The 19,114-nt window shown below is 42.5% G+C and overlaps 1 long non-coding RNA gene across 1 annotated transcript; it reads left to right on the top strand.

Annotated features, from left to right (window-relative positions):
* Positions 1-11,017: 11,017 nt before the first annotated feature.
* Positions 11,018-11,377, top strand: LOC142295465 (uncharacterized). The gene is made up of 3 exons (XR_012751464.1): positions 11,018-11,087; positions 11,166-11,240; positions 11,327-11,377. It is a non-coding gene; the product is annotated as an uncharacterized LOC142295465 (long non-coding RNA).
* The last annotated feature ends 7,737 nt before the right edge of the window (positions 11,378-19,114 follow it).

The following is a 19,114-nucleotide window of genomic DNA, read 5'->3' on the forward strand; positions in this document are numbered from 1 at the left end:
CATTACACCTGGGCCTATGTGGTTTGACAGCCAAGAGACAGTGCAGGACAGTCTCACCCCAGCGTTACACATGGATCCATGTAGTTGGATAGTCAGGGACCAGCAAAGCACCAAACCTCCATCCTCCATTTTAGTTTGTAGCAATACTGGAAGAGCCGATATGTAGCAAAATGTCACGCCTGATGAAGAGCCGAATGTGAGCCCTGTTGTAAGCAAAGTCAAATAGTGTTTGAAATCTGTTACAAGTAAACTACATGCAGATTTTAATTGTTGTAAATTTGTCAATAGTAACCCTGAATACAGAACTGCATAGTGTGAATCAGACAGTAAGAAGCTGGCTTGTAACCAAGGAGCACTACTGTTCTCACATACCACCTCCACACTTACTCCACTATTCACTGTATGGCCTGGGTCTGTAGCATGCCAGGGTGGGTGGAGGGTGGACCTCGTCCATTACTACCAACACTTGGCTGTGTTACATTTGGTATAGTCAGCAGAATGCAGGTATCTTGCATGAATATGGGGAAACTATGACCCCTGGCACTGAAAAATGTGGCTCCTGAAGTACAGCAGCCCAAGATGGCACCGAGTATGGACATGAAGCTAGTCAACAGTGACTGAGAGAAGATGGTGTCTTGAACTGTGCAATTTAATCTGGCTAACCACAGTGTGGATCCCAAGTTGACAATGATAGATAGCTGGAGGAGAAGTGACCATGCTCTTCCTGAGTGGAGACAGTGCTAAGGAGAGTGAAAAAGTACTTGGCCTGAAGGAGTGGCAGCCATAAGGAAAATAGGTGCTAAAGAAAAAGTCTGGCGTGTGTTGTGAAGAGCTCAATGAGGAAGTGTCTGTTGGAAAATGAATTTCCAGTCCAGAGTAGGAGGCTCCTGCAAGAGTAGGGCATGTCAGCCAAACTGATGCCTGGTGGTGAGTGCAGTCCAGCATGTGAGAGAGGTGTGGCTGTGAGCGCAGTTAGCAAGATGGATGAGTAATCTAACAGGGCTTTGGTGCCAGAAGAGTCTGGCCCTGCAATGCAGGAAATACACATCACTGGGCCGATGCCTTCTTGTGAGAGGACAGTGAAGTGACTGGAAGCACTGGTAGAGGAACTGAGTTGGTTGATGACACCCGAGGCTGCGTTGGCTGCTGTCCTCACGGGGTAGTGGGTCACAAGAACTCGACACCATATGTGAGCTGGAGCCTGGAGCCTCACCCAGTGATGGGCTTCGTCTGCAGTGAGGCCTGGATCCAGCGATGGCCAACATAGAGGCGGAAGGTCCGGAGCAAAACTCACTGCCTAGCAACATTAAAGCCCTGCAATCAGCAAGAACAAGCCCCACGTCTTGAGCCTCACAAAAGTTTGAGATCCCAGAAGTGAACAAGAGCAGGGTAAGCTGAAGTCCCTTGCATCCATTACTGGGGTTCTCTAGAGGAATATAAGCAGCTGTGGGAGCTTGATGTGGCAGCTGAGAAGGTATCTGGGGGCCTAAACAAAGTTGAGGGAGAAGATGACTCTCTGGAGGCTGAGGAGCAGCCTGTGTTTCTGACGGACATTGACAGGGATGCTGCTGCAGTCCAGCTGGAGGTACAGCTGTTTCCCCGGAAACAGTCCAGGAGGCAATTTTGGTTGCTTGGGGATCTGCTGTGGTCCAGTTGGCATAAAGAACTTTGGTGTTTGTCTTTGGGATGAGCATATCATCATCACCAAAGTCTGGATGACCTGCAGAACAGCCAAGAGAGGGGACCCCAGCAGAGGAAGAATTGAAAAAAGTATGAAGCAGTGATCAGTGCTAATCTGTTTGTTGCTGGCCTTGTTGCAAGAGGATAGTTCCTGAAAACCCCTCTGGAAGGTGAGCCTGAGTTAGTTGGGTCTCCAAAAGTTACTGTAAGTTAGAAGAGGAAGAGCCTCTGTTGGGCAGGAGCCCTATTCACCTTTTATAAAAGCATTACACATGGACCCGTATTGTTGAATAGCCAGGGGACAGTAAAGAACCAAGCCCCCATCCTCAATGGTAGCAGGTGTGAATTTTCTTGTAGCAATAATGAAAGAGCCAATATGTGGCAAAATGTCAATACCTGATGAAGAGACAAATAGGAACCATGTTGTAATCTAGAGGGAATGATTTTTGAAATTTATTACAAGTAAACTACATGCAGTTTTTAATTAGTGTGAACTCGTCATAAGTAACTGTGAATGCAGAACTGCACATTGTGAACCAGACAGTTAGAAGTCAGCTTCTAGCCAAGAAGCACTACTCCTCTCAGGTAACACCTCCACAGCCATCTCCTATCCAGTCTATGCCTCGTGTCTGTAGCAAGCCGCTGAAGGTTCCAGACTTCGGCCCTTTAGTACAACGACCGCCCCTGGCTATGTTACACTTAAACTGTACAGGTATAAAATGGCACTCCTTGGCCTTCATCTTTCATACTGTTTGTGATTGCCCCTTTGATTGTCTATACTAGACCATGTCATGTGATAGCCTCAAGGTATTATAAGTAAGGTTTGCCTGTCATCATTAGCCCACTTTTTGAGTATTCAGCTGTGTGCGTGAAATGGCGGTAGACTTTTTTAGCTGATCCTTTTGAAGTAAATTACAGGAACTCCAAAAATTTTAATTAATTCAACTTGAAGTTGATCCTCCATGGATTGATTTGCTCAACTCTAAAAATTAATTATAGCAAAATTTTTGTACTGCATAAACGTCATCTTTGATCTTTCAAAAAAAGTCCCTCATTCCACTATGCTGATGAAAAAAATAAAGTAAATAAGTGGAGAAGAGCAAATCAGAATAGAGTTAAATTCACCAAATCACTTTGACTTTATTACTAATTTTTTCTCCTCAAAATGAATGAACCTTATTATATTCAGAGGTCTAGAGAGATGTAGAAGAAAAATGAAAAACACTATTCACCTTACCACTCACCTCCACTGCTCATTTTTCCCAGTATGATCTTCAGTGTGTCTTCTTAAGCGGGCGTGGCGCACAACATCGCTAGGAACAGTCACACTATACTTATCTGCCTAGCGACATTGCTGTGGCCGGCGAACCGCCTCCTTTCTAAGGGGGCGGTTCGTTCGGCGTCACAACGACGTCACTAATCGGCCGCCCAATAGAAGCGGAGGGGCGGAGATGAGCGGGACGAACATCCCGCCCACCTCCTTCCTTCCTCATTGGAGGCGGCCGCAGGTATGATGTAGCTCCTCGTTCCTGTGGTGTCACACATAGCGATGTGTGCTGCCGCAAGAACGACGAACAACCTGCGTCCTGCAACAGCAACGATAATCGAGATAGGAACGAGTGGACAACGATCAGCGATTTGGTAAGTAATTTTGATCATTAACAAGTCGTTCCTGCGTTTCACATGCAACGACGTCGCTAACGAGGCCGGATGTGCGTCACGAATTCTGTGATCCCCAACGACATCTCATTAGCGATGTCGTTGCGTATAAAGCCCGCTTTACTGTCAAAGCATGCCGAAGTCCTGCGCATCTAAATGCTTGGCCTGAATATTTTGCTGTGACTAGGTCCTGAACAAACCTGCTGCTTTACAGAGATGTCCTGACTCATATACGTAGCTAGTAGTCTTGACGTCATGATGTTTCAGTGACCTTACAACATACAAATACAGAGACATCCCAAAACTAGTTGCACCTGGAAGTTCTATGTAAGAGGGGTCATGATTAAGTCATAGCAAATGTCTTGTCTTCACGATGTATGCTGCAACACATACTTATAATACACACTCTATGCTGGGATTGCTGGCTATAACTAGGCTTGAGAAATTTCTTGATGTGTGCAGCCCTAGCCCAACAAGAACATGCCCAGGATTTCCTCACATGATGACTAAATTCAAAAAGATCAAATTACAACATGTCTATATTATGGAGAATTTGAATTTTTTTTAAAAAAATTCAAGTAGTTATTTCACTCAAATTAGTTTATCTAACTAAAATTTAAGCTTGAAGAATGCAAAGACAAAAAATTATGAAAAAAAGTTTCGTCATTAAGACCAAAGTAGGACTGGTACTTAATAAAAATAAAGAAACGAAAACACATCTACTGTAGTAATATATTTAAAAGAGGAGTAGTCACCAATTTTTTTTTATATTGACCAAGGTACACAACATAATAGTGGACTAAAAGTATTATTTTTCGCCTATACTTTGCTGAGATTTTTACTAAAAAACATTTTTGGCTGCAGAAGCAAAAAACATTTTTTTTTATTTTGCCTTTGTATTGCACATTTGTCACCTAATAAATTAACTTTTGTTAAGTCCAAGTGGGTGATATCAGAGAGTTTTCACTGGGGGGTGTACTTCTTGAGCAGGCAGTTAAACACTGTAGAATACGGTTAAAAAATTACTTCGAGCAAGTTTCTGAGCATTTGAGGAATAATGATACAGCTCTAATCTCCTTATCTAACTTTGGGCATGATTAAAAATAGTGAAAGTAAAGCTCAGATAATTAACACCTTTTGGATATGGTCATTATATGAGCAGTGCAGGCTGTCAATCTATGTCTATTGCAGGAGTCGCCAGCTCTGCTCTCACTAGAGAGTGAGTACAAGTAAAGATAAGCGAACCTTTAAAGGTTTGTATGCTGGCCGCAAACAAACCCAACCTCCACTGGTCCAAACTTGCTCGAGCCCGGTTCAAAAAACACTGATTGGTTGGCATGCCAGCCATAACCAGATCACTTCCGGGGAGGGTGGGCAGCTTTTTTTTTGTTGCACGTTACATATGATCACGCTGTTGTTACCCCCAGCGTGCGCCATTCAAACACTGCAAGCAGCTTATACAGCGCTGATGACTGAGCGTACCTGAGCACAGCGATGCTAATGTGAGTTAAGTTAGACCGTAAAGCATCCAAACTCCAAACCCAAGCCCTGTTTTTTTGGTGTTCAATTTTAAAACTAAACCTCAGGTTTGCTCACCTGTAAGTACAACTTACTTTAACCACAACAAATTAAAGTCTGCCCCTGATTTCTTTTAGCTCATTTATGGACAGATGATGAGGCTATGAGAGGAGTGCTGAAAGGTTTGTAATTTGACACAGCTAAAAAGAGCTGTACTACCTTTCCCCCACAGGAATCTTATCTGAAAAGTGTTAGTTATCTGTGCTTTACTCCCAGTACTTTCTAATCATGTAGGAGGTTAAACAAGGAGACAAAGGCTGTATCATTGTATCATAATATCTCACACACTGAGAAACCTACTCTAAACTATCGTGGGGCATGTTTTTATTCTCCAGTGTGTTGCTTTTTCCCTATGATTGGTTAGCTTCATACAGGGAGAAGAAGTACACACCCCCAGTGTAAACAATCTGACTGATTCACTTGGACTGAGCAAAATATAACTCATTAGATGCTATACATTTGCATGACAAAAAGGGACTTTTGCAATGATTTGCAGCATGTCAATTTATTGAACATGAACAAGATCAATCTAAGCTTTTGATTTTTTACTCAACATGTGGAAAAGATCTGGTAACACTTCATTCACAGAGCTCCGACATTATAATGTGGATATTCTGACTACAAGTCACTAACGGAAAATGTGTAGGGTATTGGCTAAATGAAAAAAGATCCCAGTAAGAAAATATTACACAAAGATGCCTGTAAATAAATATTGTATACTCATATTTTGATGTTAAAACGTAACAATTATGTAGAAAACTGCTTTTGCGGTGAGTCTCTCCTGTGTTTATTTTTGTTGGCCAATGGCAGATCCTATTTCAATATTAATACTTTTTAGTTTTTTATTAGATAAACATCTTTCCGTGACTATAATAACTTGCTGTGAATATCTTGTTTTAGCAACTACTTAACATTGCAATAGTGACATATCATCAATTTAATAAATCCTGACTCATAACCAATTTGCTTTTCACTTTAAGACAGGAGTGGTAAATTATATTTGCCATGCTTCTCTGGGTTTATATCCCATAAGAATTTTTTTTCTCGAAATTGTTAAGCTTCTGTCCATCGTATGTGGATTTTTACAGGAGTATTTGAGTAACAGATGGCTCGTTATAATTGAGAAGGTCAGTAGCCAAGAAAATGTTGACATTTACATTCAAGATTAACATTTAAGGATATTAGAAGAAAATATTTCTTTGTTGCGCGTATATGCAGTTAATATGCTAAAGAGACACATCTGGTTGCCTACTTGTGATGATGCATTGGTCTATAATGGTGCAATACAGTACTAATGTAAGTTTCTTTGTCAGACCTGGAGATAATATGGAACAAAGAGTATCGCTGTATGTTATCAAATGATAACGATATCTCTTTAAAAGTTTTTTCTGGAAAAGACAAAAGGCGCAGATGGTGTCTTATCCTGTGGTACCAGAATAAAATACAAGGAAACACTCACCTAGGGTAGTTGTGAGTGTCATAACTACCATATAATAAAGCGGTGTTCCTTTCTAGACAACTCCTCCTACAAAAACTCTTTTGTATGCAATGAACCTGAAATAATCACCTCATAACTACTGAGGTATGTTATACCATTCACAGAGACCATCATGTTGCCTGCTTCCTTCTTTCTTCCCCTTCTTCTTCCTCTTCTTTTTCTTTCTCTTCTTCTCTATATGACAAACTACCAGTATGTATTTTATTACTGTACTTTGCATTCTTTCAGATATCGACATACTAATATTTCTATTTATGCTTCTTCATATGCTCTACTGTTTTCAAGTTAACATTGTACCATAATGTATATATTGATTGTTGTCCTTTTTTTATATTTTTTTAGTGTATTTTGGCGTGAAGAAGGCCCGTTGTTGGGCCGAAACGTCCCATCTTCACTTAGTTTATCTAATAACTGAAATAGATTTATGAATAAATAAAAAAAATTTTTTCTGGCACAAAAAACGAATCTGTTGATATTTTCTTATAATCAATGAGAGTGCAGTGATTCCTATATATTATTACTCGGGCTTCGGTCCTCTCACGTGCACCTCAATCTTCTCTACGTTAGGGCAGAGTGCACACCAATTTCTTTATATTAGTACATTTATCTTGGCGATTGCACCAGCCCACTCATGTCATTTGAGACATTTGCCTATGATGACACAACCAGTAATAGCATACTGGCACAAGTCACTAATTCTACAGAATTCCTCAAAACCCCAATTAGAGAAGTCAGGACTAGAGATTGGGAAAAGGAGAATCATGCATTCATTTCTCTAGACCTTCATTGCACGACTTTAGCAGAGTATTATAGACAGAACCGAATCCCTAGGGGTCTTAGATGCAATTTAAGGCCCACGCTATTTTCAAATAACGAGAGCTATTGTAAGAAATATCAACAGATTCTTAATAAGTGCTCTTTGGATATAATTGTGCTGACAGTGGAATATCTACAGACAGCCATAAAAGAGTCAAAAGAAAAAATTTTAAGTATCGAAACTCAGTTAGCAGATAGTCTAACCCCTGGGGACTTGGCCTCCTTAAAGAAAAAAGCTGAAGACACATTAAAAGATTTCAAGAAAGGTCTGGAAGAAAAGAAGAGACAGAAATTTCAAAGAGATACAGACGATTATCTTAACAACAGGGTCTACAGATGGAACGAAGGACAAACCTACACACGGCAATGGAGGAGACAACCAGTTTACAATCACTCAGCCTCTTCTGGCAGCGAATCCGGTGGCAGCCTTCCAAGTTCAACGTCTTTTTTAGGACCTGGCAGAAGAAGACCCAACCAACGAGGCGGTCGAGGAAGCGGAAGCGGAGAGTGGGGAATGACGTTGAGATCACAGGTGAGGGTCCCAATCTAGTTATTAACATTTCTGACTACACTCTAGCTCCAAATGAATTAACTGTACTTAATAAAGGTCTCACTTTTTGTCCTACACCAAAATGGGATTCCTTTACACTAGAAAAGGATATGCAAAGATTCTATAGGTCAGTTAGACTAAAAACTCATTTTGGTATCAACCCTTCTCAGAACCCCATGTCAGAACCACCTCCCAAGGAGACCAGTGTTAAAACACTGGGTCTCCGTAACCCTAGCCAGTACATGCCGCCTAAGACACATCACGCAGTGGAGACGTTTATAGACCTAGTTGACCGGGATATAAAAAATAATATACATGAACATGAGTTGGGTTTCTTCCCCACACGAAACAACATCAGTGCTCTAGAGAGGCTGGCTATAACTTCACTTAGGAATAACAAGACCATAACCCTAAAACCAGCTGACAAGGGGGGTGCCATTGTGGTCCAAAATACACACAACTACATAGAGGAAATAAAACGACAACTGAATGACACCGTTACTTACCAGAGAATTTCCTCAGATCCAGTATTTAAAATCCAAACGAGAATTCAGAATTTTTTATCCACATATCAAGAGAAAGGTGTCATTGACCAGACAACCCGCACTTTCCTTACCAAAACACACCCAATAACACCTGTCTTCTACACACTCCCCAAAGTTCACAAAACACTCAATAATCCTCCAGGAAGACCCATTGTTGCATCCACAGGATCAATCCTTTCGCCACTTTCTATTTACTTAAAAAAAATACTTACTCCTTTGACAAAAAATACTAGATCTCATATCTTGGATACGAATGAGTTTTTACTAAAAATCAAAACCCTTCATAGAGCTTCTCCGAGCAGTCTTCTTTGCACATGGGATGTGAGTAGCTTGTACACATCAATATCACACAGCAAGGGTACTAGGGCAACCAAACTCGCCTTAGAAAAAACTAATCTGAACCAAGACTCAAGGGATTTCACAATGGGCCTACTTGACATAGTCCTAGAAGAGAATTACTTTCTCTTTAGGGACGATTTCTATGTACAGCGACACGGGACCGCGATGGGCTCGAACGTAGCCCCGGCCTATGCAAATCTTTTTATGGATTTTTTGAAAATAGATACGTATACTCTTATCCTTCTTTCGATGAACTGACCCTCATTTGGGTCAGATTCATCGATGATATTTTCTGCATTTGGCAAGGGGACAACACTAGTCTCATGATCTTTGATAGACACATCAACAGCATATGGCCGGAGTTGAGGTTTACATTAAACCACCACCAAGATGAGATTAATTTTCTCGACACTTGTATAAGAAAAGATGAAAGTGGAAAATTATCTTCAGACCTATATCGGAAACCCACGGACCGCAACTGTATGTTGTTATACACTAGCTGCCACCCAAAATCTACAAAAGACAGCTTGCCCAGATCACAATTTAAGAGAGTTACGAGAATAGTTTCTGAGGAAACTACTAAAAACCAAAGATTAAATGAAATGACAGAAAGGTTTCTCGAACGTAAGTATCCAGAAGCACTATTAAGGAATGAGAGAGAAAAGGCGTTGTCCTCTACCCCATCAGAAAAATGTCAGACAGTAGATAGGCTACCCTTCGTACATACGCATCATCCATCCATGCTAAAGATTTACAGTATTATCAATCACCATTGGCCCTTACTGAGAAAAGCGTACCCGGAAATAACATCATTTTTACTCCCACCTTTAATGTGCAAGAGGAGACCACAGAACATTAGGGATTCGTTGATTAAGGCGGACATAGGGAGTGAGAAGAACATCACACAAACATTACTAACACCAAGACGCACTGGTACATTCCCTTGCCTAGGTTGCGCATCCTGTTCCAATGTGATTAAAGGTGATCATTTTGTGCACCCGAGATCAGGTAAAAGTTTTCCAATCAAGGAATACTTCACGTGTGAAAGCAACTTTGTTGTGTATATCATAAAGTGTCCATGTGGCCTGCTTTATGTAGGCGAAACTATCCAACACGTAGGCGACAGAATAGCTAGCCACAATTCTACAATTAGATGCGGTAAACTGTGGCTCCCCATTCCACAACACTTCCACGAGGCAAACCACAATATTGCACAATTACGCTATCAAGTTATTGATAGGGTACACAGACCCAGACGAGGAGGTAATCATATAGAACTTTTGAAGAAAAGAGAGAGTTTCTGGATATACAGGTTACAGACCCTAACTCCAAAGGGTCTGAATAGAGAAATTGACTGGCCTATTTCATAAGTGACCTTCCTGAATATTAAGAGTTAAATTTTAGTATCATTCTAACTATCTTCCCCCTTTTTTTTCCCTCTAGAAAACCTAAGAAATGTCACATTTTCTTCTTCCATTGTGCACGCACTGATAGCTGGTAAAGTATAAATTTCACCCTATATAATTCTCTGATATAGCCTTGTTTGCATCTAACGCATTGGGACCTTCACTGTGTTCTCCTAAAAAACAAAAAAACAAAAAAAGAAAAACATTTTTTCTCCAGGTTGAATCCGATATACATTATCAAGATGGACTATTTATGTGCATTTCTTATGATTGAACTGTTTAATGCTCGAATTCAGAATACCCGAAAGACTCTCTTTTTTCCTCTCCCAATTCAGGGAATACCATCCCTCCGTGTAATTATGTGGGTAATCTGCATACATTGTTATATCATCATACTAATATGTCATGACGAAATTTTATGTCCTTGTACACCTTCAATCCTGTCCTGACTTTCTCTGTTCCATTTTTTCTATATAACTTTGCAGGCAACAAATGTCAATCCCCATTTACATCTTCCCAGTACTGTTTTGTATCAGAGTACGTAAAAACACTCAATGCGCATGCGCAGGCGCTTCCTTTATACACTACATGGTACCTCATACATTCTAATAGAAACGCGGCTCACTACCGCGCATGCGCCGGCGTCTGACGCCACTTCCGGTTTTGCGATGTTAAATGAGACTGCATGCCGGTTCACAGGGCGCAATCAGCCATAGTCTGGGAAGACGGCAATGAGGTAGGTTGTTTTCAGGCGCTCTGGACACATACTTTTTACCAAAAATGGCAGGTATATAACAACAGCTCTTTCCTCTTTATTATAGAGGAACCCACCACCCTCTGCCTATTGTATCAAGAAAGTGCAGGTAACTTAAGAAGGTCTGATAGGAGCTTTCCCTCTAGAATTGATTGAACTTGTCTTGATTGTGACTACCCTTATTTCAGCTCACCAGAAAACCTTTGGCATTACTAATAACTCCTCAGATCATGCATCTTCTGACATACACCTTGATTTGAAGGTAATAGCAATGTGTGTTATAGAGGTTAGTTTGGAATCCATATATATTCTCCTGATTAGATATTTCTGAATCCTCTAGGTTGTACAAACTAGAAAATTTACTCAAGTGTTCAAGCACAAAAGCGAAACAGGCCTCTATAGCAGCAGTATTGAGGTAGTTAATATATTATAGGTTACCCTTCTAAGTACCGCTTTAATAGGTGACGCTGGTAGTCAGTTTCATTTCTCCTTTTTTCATAGACCACGTGTTCTAGATTTTTGCCTGTCATTTCAAGCATAACTACATCAAGTATTATAAGATACAAGGTATTTATGACACATGCTCCACATACACCAATTCAAGTCTTCTGATCTTTAATCCTGAATGTCTTGGATCTCTTAAAGGGTCCACAAGGTGAACACAATTGGTTACTGGCCCGGTGTCCAGAGTATCTAATAATTCATTGGGTGTATGTATTCGTATATGCCATTAAGGTAAAAGATTCCCACAGCAATGTCGTACTAACATAGAATATTTATCTAATATTCCTTCATTCATACTTGCACTTCTTCTCCTTAGGATCTGTTGTCTAAAACGTCTAGTACAAGAGTCAATAAAATAAAGCGGTGTTCCTTTCTAGACAACTCCTCCTACAAAAACTCTTTTGTATGCAATGAACCTGAAATAATCACCTCATAACTACTGAGGTATGTTATACCATTCACAGAGACCATCATGTTGCCTGCTTCCTTCTTTCTTCCCCTTCTTCTTCCTCTTCTTTTTCTTTCTCTTCTTCTCTATATGACAAACTACCAGTATGTATTTTATTACTGTACTTTGCATTCTTTCAGATATCGACATACTAATATTTCTATTTATGCTTCTTCATATGCTCTACTGTTTTCATGTTAACATTGTACCATAATGTATATATTGATTGTTGTCCTTTTTTTATATTTTTTTAGTGTATTTTGGCGTGAAGAAGGCCCGTTGTTGGGCCGAAACGTCCCATCTTCACTTAGTTTATCTAATAACTGAAATAGATTTATGAATAAATAAAAAAAATTTTTTCTGGCACAAAAAACGAATCTGTTGATATTTTCTTATAATCAATGAGAGTGCAGTGATTCCTATATATTATAACTACCATATGAACAGAAATAATTACCACGATGGCTGCTGCAGACCCTGAGGATGAATGTATACGTGGAATAGAAGGAAAGTATTAACGCATGCTCCTGTGTGGAATGAGGAAATCACTCGGGAGATATATCTTCGTGATTTTATTAATAAACGCATTTCAGAGTCAATACAATCCCCTCTTCAGAATTAAAAAATCATCAGTGATTTTGATTCCTCAATCATGAAGATAGCTCTACTGAGTGATTTCCTTATTCCACACAGCAGTGCGGGTTAACCCTTTCCTTCTACTCCACGTATACCATAAGATATCTCTTTGAAAGCCATGCTTCTTGGAAAATAGAGTTTGGATGATTTTTGCATTTGTTTTTTATTCGGGTTCTAAAAGAATTCAAGCAAACTAAGGCACAGTAAAATCCCTTAAAAGTTCATGGGTGTTGTTATAATCCAGGCCGGTATTTACTTGTTTCCTCCAACTCTGGCCTGATCATGTCAGGGGTTAACTTTCCTCTGCCTTGTTCCTGCTCCTGGCCTGCTATATCTAGGTGCTGCAACCTTTGTGCAGTGCCACTTATAGTCTATGCCTTTGGCATCTGTAGCTGGCTTTGGTTAGTTCCTGATCTGTCCTACTGCATTAAGCACCTGCCTATGAAGCATAACGTTGGGAGTTCTAGTCCCGATAAAGAATTTTTTTTTTTTATCTATAATTTTAAATTATAATTATTATCTATTTATAAAGTGAAAGTAAATAAACACACACCGCGAAAAATCCTTTATTTGGAATAAAAGAAAAAAAAACACAGTTTCACCATTTTATTAAAATCCTCCCATACCACTCCAGGTCCGACGTAATCCACACGGCACTGTCATCTCTGCTACAGAACACGAGTGCTCTGCATGAGCTTCACATACGGTAGCAATGAAGTGAATCGCATGGTCAGCTGAGACTTCAGCAATACAGACTTCAAGACCACCAAATGTGCCTATGATTCAGATTAGAAGCAATAGCTGAGTGGATACAGTGCTCACCTAGGGAGCATAAGGTTGCAACTTCTACACCGGGTAATTTTTTTTTTTTTATTATTATTTTTAATTTTAAATTATATTTATAATATATTTATAAATATAATTTAATTATGCACTGAGGGGAGGAGCTGGACATCAGCTGAGAGCTCTCTCTCTCCTTTTTCTCTCTCCTTTCTCTCTTTCTCTCTCCTTTCCCTCTCTCCTATCTCTCTCTCCATTCTCTCTCTCCTTTCTTTCTCTTCTTTCTCTCTCTCTTTCTATATCTCCTTTCTTTCTCTTCTTTCTCCTCTTTCTCTTCTCTCTCTTCTTTCTCTCTCTCTTTCTCTCTCTCGCTCTCTTCCTTCTCTCTTTCTCTTCTTTCTCTCTCTCTCCTTTCTCTCTCTCCTTTCTCTCTCTCTTCTTTCTCTCCTTTCTTTCTCTCCTTTCTCTCTCTCGTTCTCTCTCTCATTTCTTGCTCTCCTTTTTCTCTCCTTTCTCTCTCTCCTATCTCTATCTCCTTTCTTTCTCTTCTTTCTCTCTCCTTTCTTTCTCTCCTTTCGCTCTCTCTTTCTCTCTCTCCTTTCTTTCTTTCCTTTCCCTCTCTCATTTCTTTCTCTTCTTTCTCTACTTTCTCTTTTTTCTCCTCTTTCTCTTCTCTCTCTTCTTTCTCACTCTCTTTCTCTCATTCTCTCTTCCTTCTCGCTTTCTCTTCTTTCTCTCTCTCCTTTCTCTCTCTCATTTCTTTCTCTTTCTCTCTCTCCTTTCTCTCTCTCCTATCTCTCTCCTTTTTTTCTCTCCTTTCTCTCTCCTTTCTTTCTCTCCTTTCTCTCTCCTTTCTTTCTCTCCTTTCTCTCTCCTTTCTTTCTCTCCTTTCTCTCTCCTTTCTTTCTCTCCTTTTGCTCTCTCTTTCTCGCTCTCTCCTTTCTTTCTCTCCTTTCCCTCTCTCCTTTCTTTCTCTACTTTCTCCTCTTTGTCTTCTCTCTCTTCTTTCTCACTCTCATTCTCTCTCTTCCTTTTCTCTTTCTCTTCTTTCTCTCTCTACTTTCTTTATCTCTGTCCTTTAGACCTCTCCTTTCTCTCTCTCTCTCTTCTTTCTCTCCTATCTCTCGCCTTTCTTTCTCTCCTTTTTCTTTCCTTTCTCTCTCCTGTCTCTATCTCGTTTCTCTCTCTCCTTTCTTTCTCTCCTTACTCCCTCTCTTTCTCTCTTTCCTTTCTTTCTCTCCTTTCGCTCTCTCTTTCTCTCTCTCCTTTCTTTCTTTCTTTCCTTTCCCTCTCTCCTTTCTTTCTCTACTTTCTCTTCTATCTCTTCTTTCTCTCTCTCTCTCTTTCTCAGACCTGGCGATGATCAGCTGATGCGGTCACCTGACGGCATCAGCTGACACTATAAGTGGAGCGGTGAGGCCAGCTTTTTACCGCCCGGCCGGCTAAACTATCAGCTGATGCTGTCGGACAGGAGTCTGCACTGAAGTGTGTAGCTTTTTTTGCACTGATGCATCAGCTGATTGTATAAAAGCCGTTTATACAATCATCTGCTGTGTCATGTGATTGAGGCCCTTGAACCTGACACATCATCTGATCGCTTTGCCTTCCAGCAAACCGATCAGATGATATTGAATCCGGATTGGATGGCGCGGGACCCTTGACCCAGGATTACTGCGGAGGGGGGTTCTTTATTTCAATAAAGATGGAGTCTCTAATTGTGTTGTGTTTTAATTATAATAAAAATATTTTTCTGTGTGTTGTGGTTCTTTTTATCGGTACTAGAAATTCATGGTGGCCATGTCTAATATTGGCGTGCCACCATGAATTTTGGGCTTAGGGCCAGTTGATAATATACAGCTAGCCCTAACCCCATTATTACCCAGCAAGCTACCATCACCAGGGCTGTTGGAAGAGTTGAAAACAGTGCCAGATGATGGCGCTTCTATGAAAGCACCATTTTCGGGGGAGGCTGCGGACTGCAATTCGCAGCAAAGGGGCCCAAAAAGCTCAGGCCAACCTGTTCTGTGGATTCCAATCCCCAGCTGCCTAGTTGTACCTGGCTGGACACAAAAATATGGCGAAGCCCACGTCATTTGTTTTTTAATTATTTCATGAAATTCATGAAATAATAAAAAAAGGGCTTCCCTATATTTTTGGTTCCCAGCCGGGTACAAATAGGCAGCGGGGGGGTTGGGGGCAACCCGTAGCTGCCTGCTGTACCTGGCTAGCATACAAAAATATGGCGAAGCCCAAAAAAAACTCCTGCATACAGTCCTGGATGGAGTATGCTGAGCCTTGTAGTTCTGCAGCTGCTGTTTATATGGAGGAGAGCAGACAGCCGCTGCAGAACGGCAAGGCTCAGCATGCTCCATTCACTAGTGTATACAGGAGAGCAGACAGCAGCTGCAGAACTACAAGGCTCAGCATATTCCATCCAGGACTGTATGCAGGAGTTTTTTGCCCACCAAAAAAATGACATGGGCTTCGCCATATTTTTGTATGCTAGCCAGGTACAGCAGTCAGCTACGGGCTGCCCCCAACCCCCAGCTGCCTATTTGTACCCGACTGGGAACTAAAAATATAGGGAAGCCCGTTTTTTTTAATTATTTCACTTATTTCATGAAATAATTAAAAAACAAATGACGTGGGCTTCGCCATATTTTTGTCTCCAGCCAGGTACAACTAGGCAGCTGGGGATTAGAATCCGCAGCACAGGTTAGCCCGAGGTTTCTGGGCACCTCTGCTACGAATTGCAATCCGCAGCCGCCCCAGAAAATGGCGCATTCATATAAACGCCATCATCTGGTGCTGTATACAACTCTTCCAACAGCCCTGGTGACGGTGGCTTGCTGGGTAATAAGGGTTAATACTGGCTTTGTCTTACTAGCTAGTATTATCCACGATCCTGCTCTTCTGTCTTCTTTCTCCTTCAACCCATGCAGCTCTTCTACATCAGCAGCACTGCATAGGAAGAAGGCGGTGCTATTCCCCGTGCAGTTTTCTCACTCCGTGTGTGAGAAGGAGCTGCTGCTTGTGAGCGGTGACGTCACCACTGACAGGCACGTTGCTATAGCAACGGTGATCTCCGTTATTGACCGGATGTGGCAGCCGGTTTATAACGGAACGGGGAAGCAGACCGGGAACCCGACCGCGTGCCAGAGCATATCCCCGGTACACGGCGATACACAAACGATCACCGCGTACTGGAGAGATGCACTTGCAGGTCCTACATGACGCGTCATAGTCATGTGACCAGTCTGTAGCCAATGAGATAACAGACACGTGACTGGTCACATGGTTATTTTGACGTCACGATAGGCCCTGTCATCACTGCTGGCAGTGCTGGTTACCGGGTGGATGCAGCGATCATCGGATGGAATAGCGACAGGAGACAGAGTGCAGGACAGATTGCGGGGACCGGTAAGTGTTATGGCAATGTTTATTAACTGTATGTGTACATTTATAGTGTGTTTTTATGTATTTGTGATTGCCTCCCATTGTTTCCTATGGGATTCGAGCGGTTCGCCGAACCAGTTCGCCAAACCGTACTCGAACGAGACCTCCGTTCGGCAAACCAAGCTCGAGCCGAACCGCGACCGGTTCGCTCATCTCTAATGAACAGTTACTGGATTTTGTTTACTGTTTCACACTAAAGCACTAAAGATGCAGTGGTAAATAAATTGTGTTATTAAAAACTACAACTCTTCCCACAACAGATAAGCCCTCATATTTATACTTAGTTGGAAAAATAAAACTGAATTACTATTCAAAGAAGCGGATGGAAAAAAAAATAAAAAATGGCTGAACAAGGCAAAGGGCAAGTAGTTTAATGCTGGCTTCTAGGGAAAATAGATGATAATAATGCATTTGCAAGTTCAAAGTTGTTATCATATGGGTTTGCATATACAAACATAATAACAAACGATGTTCCTCTTTCATCTTCCCCACAGAGCTCAGAAACACTGCATATATTATAAGATTGATAAATGTTCAATATTAATCTAACCTGACACTTCTAAACTGTCCACAGAATATGATGCTCATCATTAAAAGGTAATTTAACTGCATTATCCTGCGCCTCCTTTCACACTCATCCTATCTGTGTGCAGTACTGTTTTTTTCACCAGTCTATGCATCAGTTGGTGTCTCAGAATGTAACATTACTGAACTGTAGCCAGTAGGAGCATGTATGATCACTGAGCTTTTACAATGTCAACACCAGTTTCAGAATGTATTTTTACTGAGATGCAACTCGATTTTCATAGTGTCAACTGTTACGAGGGGGACCCGGGGAAGCGTGCCAAGATGGGGAATGGACAGCTTCCGCCGGTCAAGGTCCACTGTGCGGTGTAAGGGACCGCTGCTATGGTGGGTGAAGAGTGAGCGGGTTGCTGCTAGCGATCGTCTGGAATGTCACAGACGATCTACGTACACCGGTCTGCCCTAACCCGTGAGGGTTGTATGGCAAAGATCACACGGCTCGGTGTACCTGTTGCACGGGGAAGCACAGAGGTGCCCACGCACGTGTGCCAGTGGAAATCACGAGAATATGGCACGAGGGTTTCACAGAGGTGCCCACGCACGTGTGCTTTCAATAACCAGGTGAGTCCGGTGGAGACTCGAGGAGCTCACCTGGAACAGGAACACGGCCTGTCGAAGGAGCTACTGCCGGAGCAGCAAGGCAGGGACACGGCCTGCAAACCAGGTGCTGCCTAAGCATCAAGGGCCAAGCCCACGGAAGACGATAATGCCTGAGCAGTGGCGTGGTAGCACGCTGCCAGACATCCAAACATAGAAGGATGATGGCAGGAGGAGCTTTTAAGGAGGTGTCGCTCCAGCCAAGGGCGGGCGCGAGCGGAGATGACGGACTTGACCCAATCAGGATCCACGACGTCCCAGCCTGGCCAGTCAGGATTCACCACGTCACCGGCTCGTCATCAAGCCGTGTGACGTGAGTGGGCGAATCAGGACCCACCAAGCATTGCACATGCTCACCCTCCTGCCTCTGGGAAATAGAGGCGGGATCCTCGGTCTCACAATGTGTAGAGATAACGGGAGTCTCACTGCTTCCCTGAGCAGAAAACCTCTGCACATTGCGCAACCTCACAGACCTTCGGGGCTGCTGAGCAGGAGGAGCTGCGGCAGGCAAGGAATGGGAGACCGCCTCATTTCTTGCAACAGGAGTACCACTAGGTGTCACCCTTGTGCTGCCTCTCTGAGGAGGTTTCTCCTGCACTCTGCGCAGTCTGGCAGACCTTCGGCGCTGCTGAGCAGGAGCACTCGTGGCAGGCAAGGAGACTGCCTCATTCCTTGCCACAGGAGAGCCACGAGGTGTAACATTACCCCCCCCTGCCCATGCTCGAAGGCCGCTATCAAACCCGGGGCGTGGATATGATCCTCCAATTCCCAGGATCTATGCTCCGGACCACGGCCGACCCACTCCACGAGGTAGTACCTCCTGCCCCGTATGCCTTTTGTCTCCACAAGCTTCGCCACCTCAGGGTCGTCGGACGGAGAGTCTGTTTGAGGCGTCAGGGACCCCGAGAACTTATTAAGTCGTACGGGTTTCAGGAGGGACACGTGAAGGGTGTTGGCTATAGCCCAGCGTGGAGGGAGCTGGAGTCGGTATGCCACTGGGTTTACCTGCTCTAGTACTTTAAACGGACCCAGGTACCTAGGGGCGAACTTGGCTGCTTGTACCCGTAGGTTAACATTCTTAGAGGACAGCCACACTAGGTCACCGGGGGCGAAGGATGGTGCCGGGCGGCGGCGCACATCAGCTGTTGTCACCATCCGGTCTTTAGCCCTCTTAAGGGCCTCTTGGGTGTTATCCCAGATCTCCCGGGCCTCGGTCGCCCAATCCTCCACTCTAGGATCGGGTGACGTAATGGGCATCGGAACCGGGATTCTGGGATGTTGTC

This window comes from Anomaloglossus baeobatrachus, chromosome 3, assembly GCF_048569485.1.
Source record: "Anomaloglossus baeobatrachus isolate aAnoBae1 chromosome 3, aAnoBae1.hap1, whole genome shotgun sequence".
NCBI lineage: Eukaryota > Metazoa > Chordata > Amphibia > Anura > Aromobatidae > Anomaloglossus > Anomaloglossus baeobatrachus.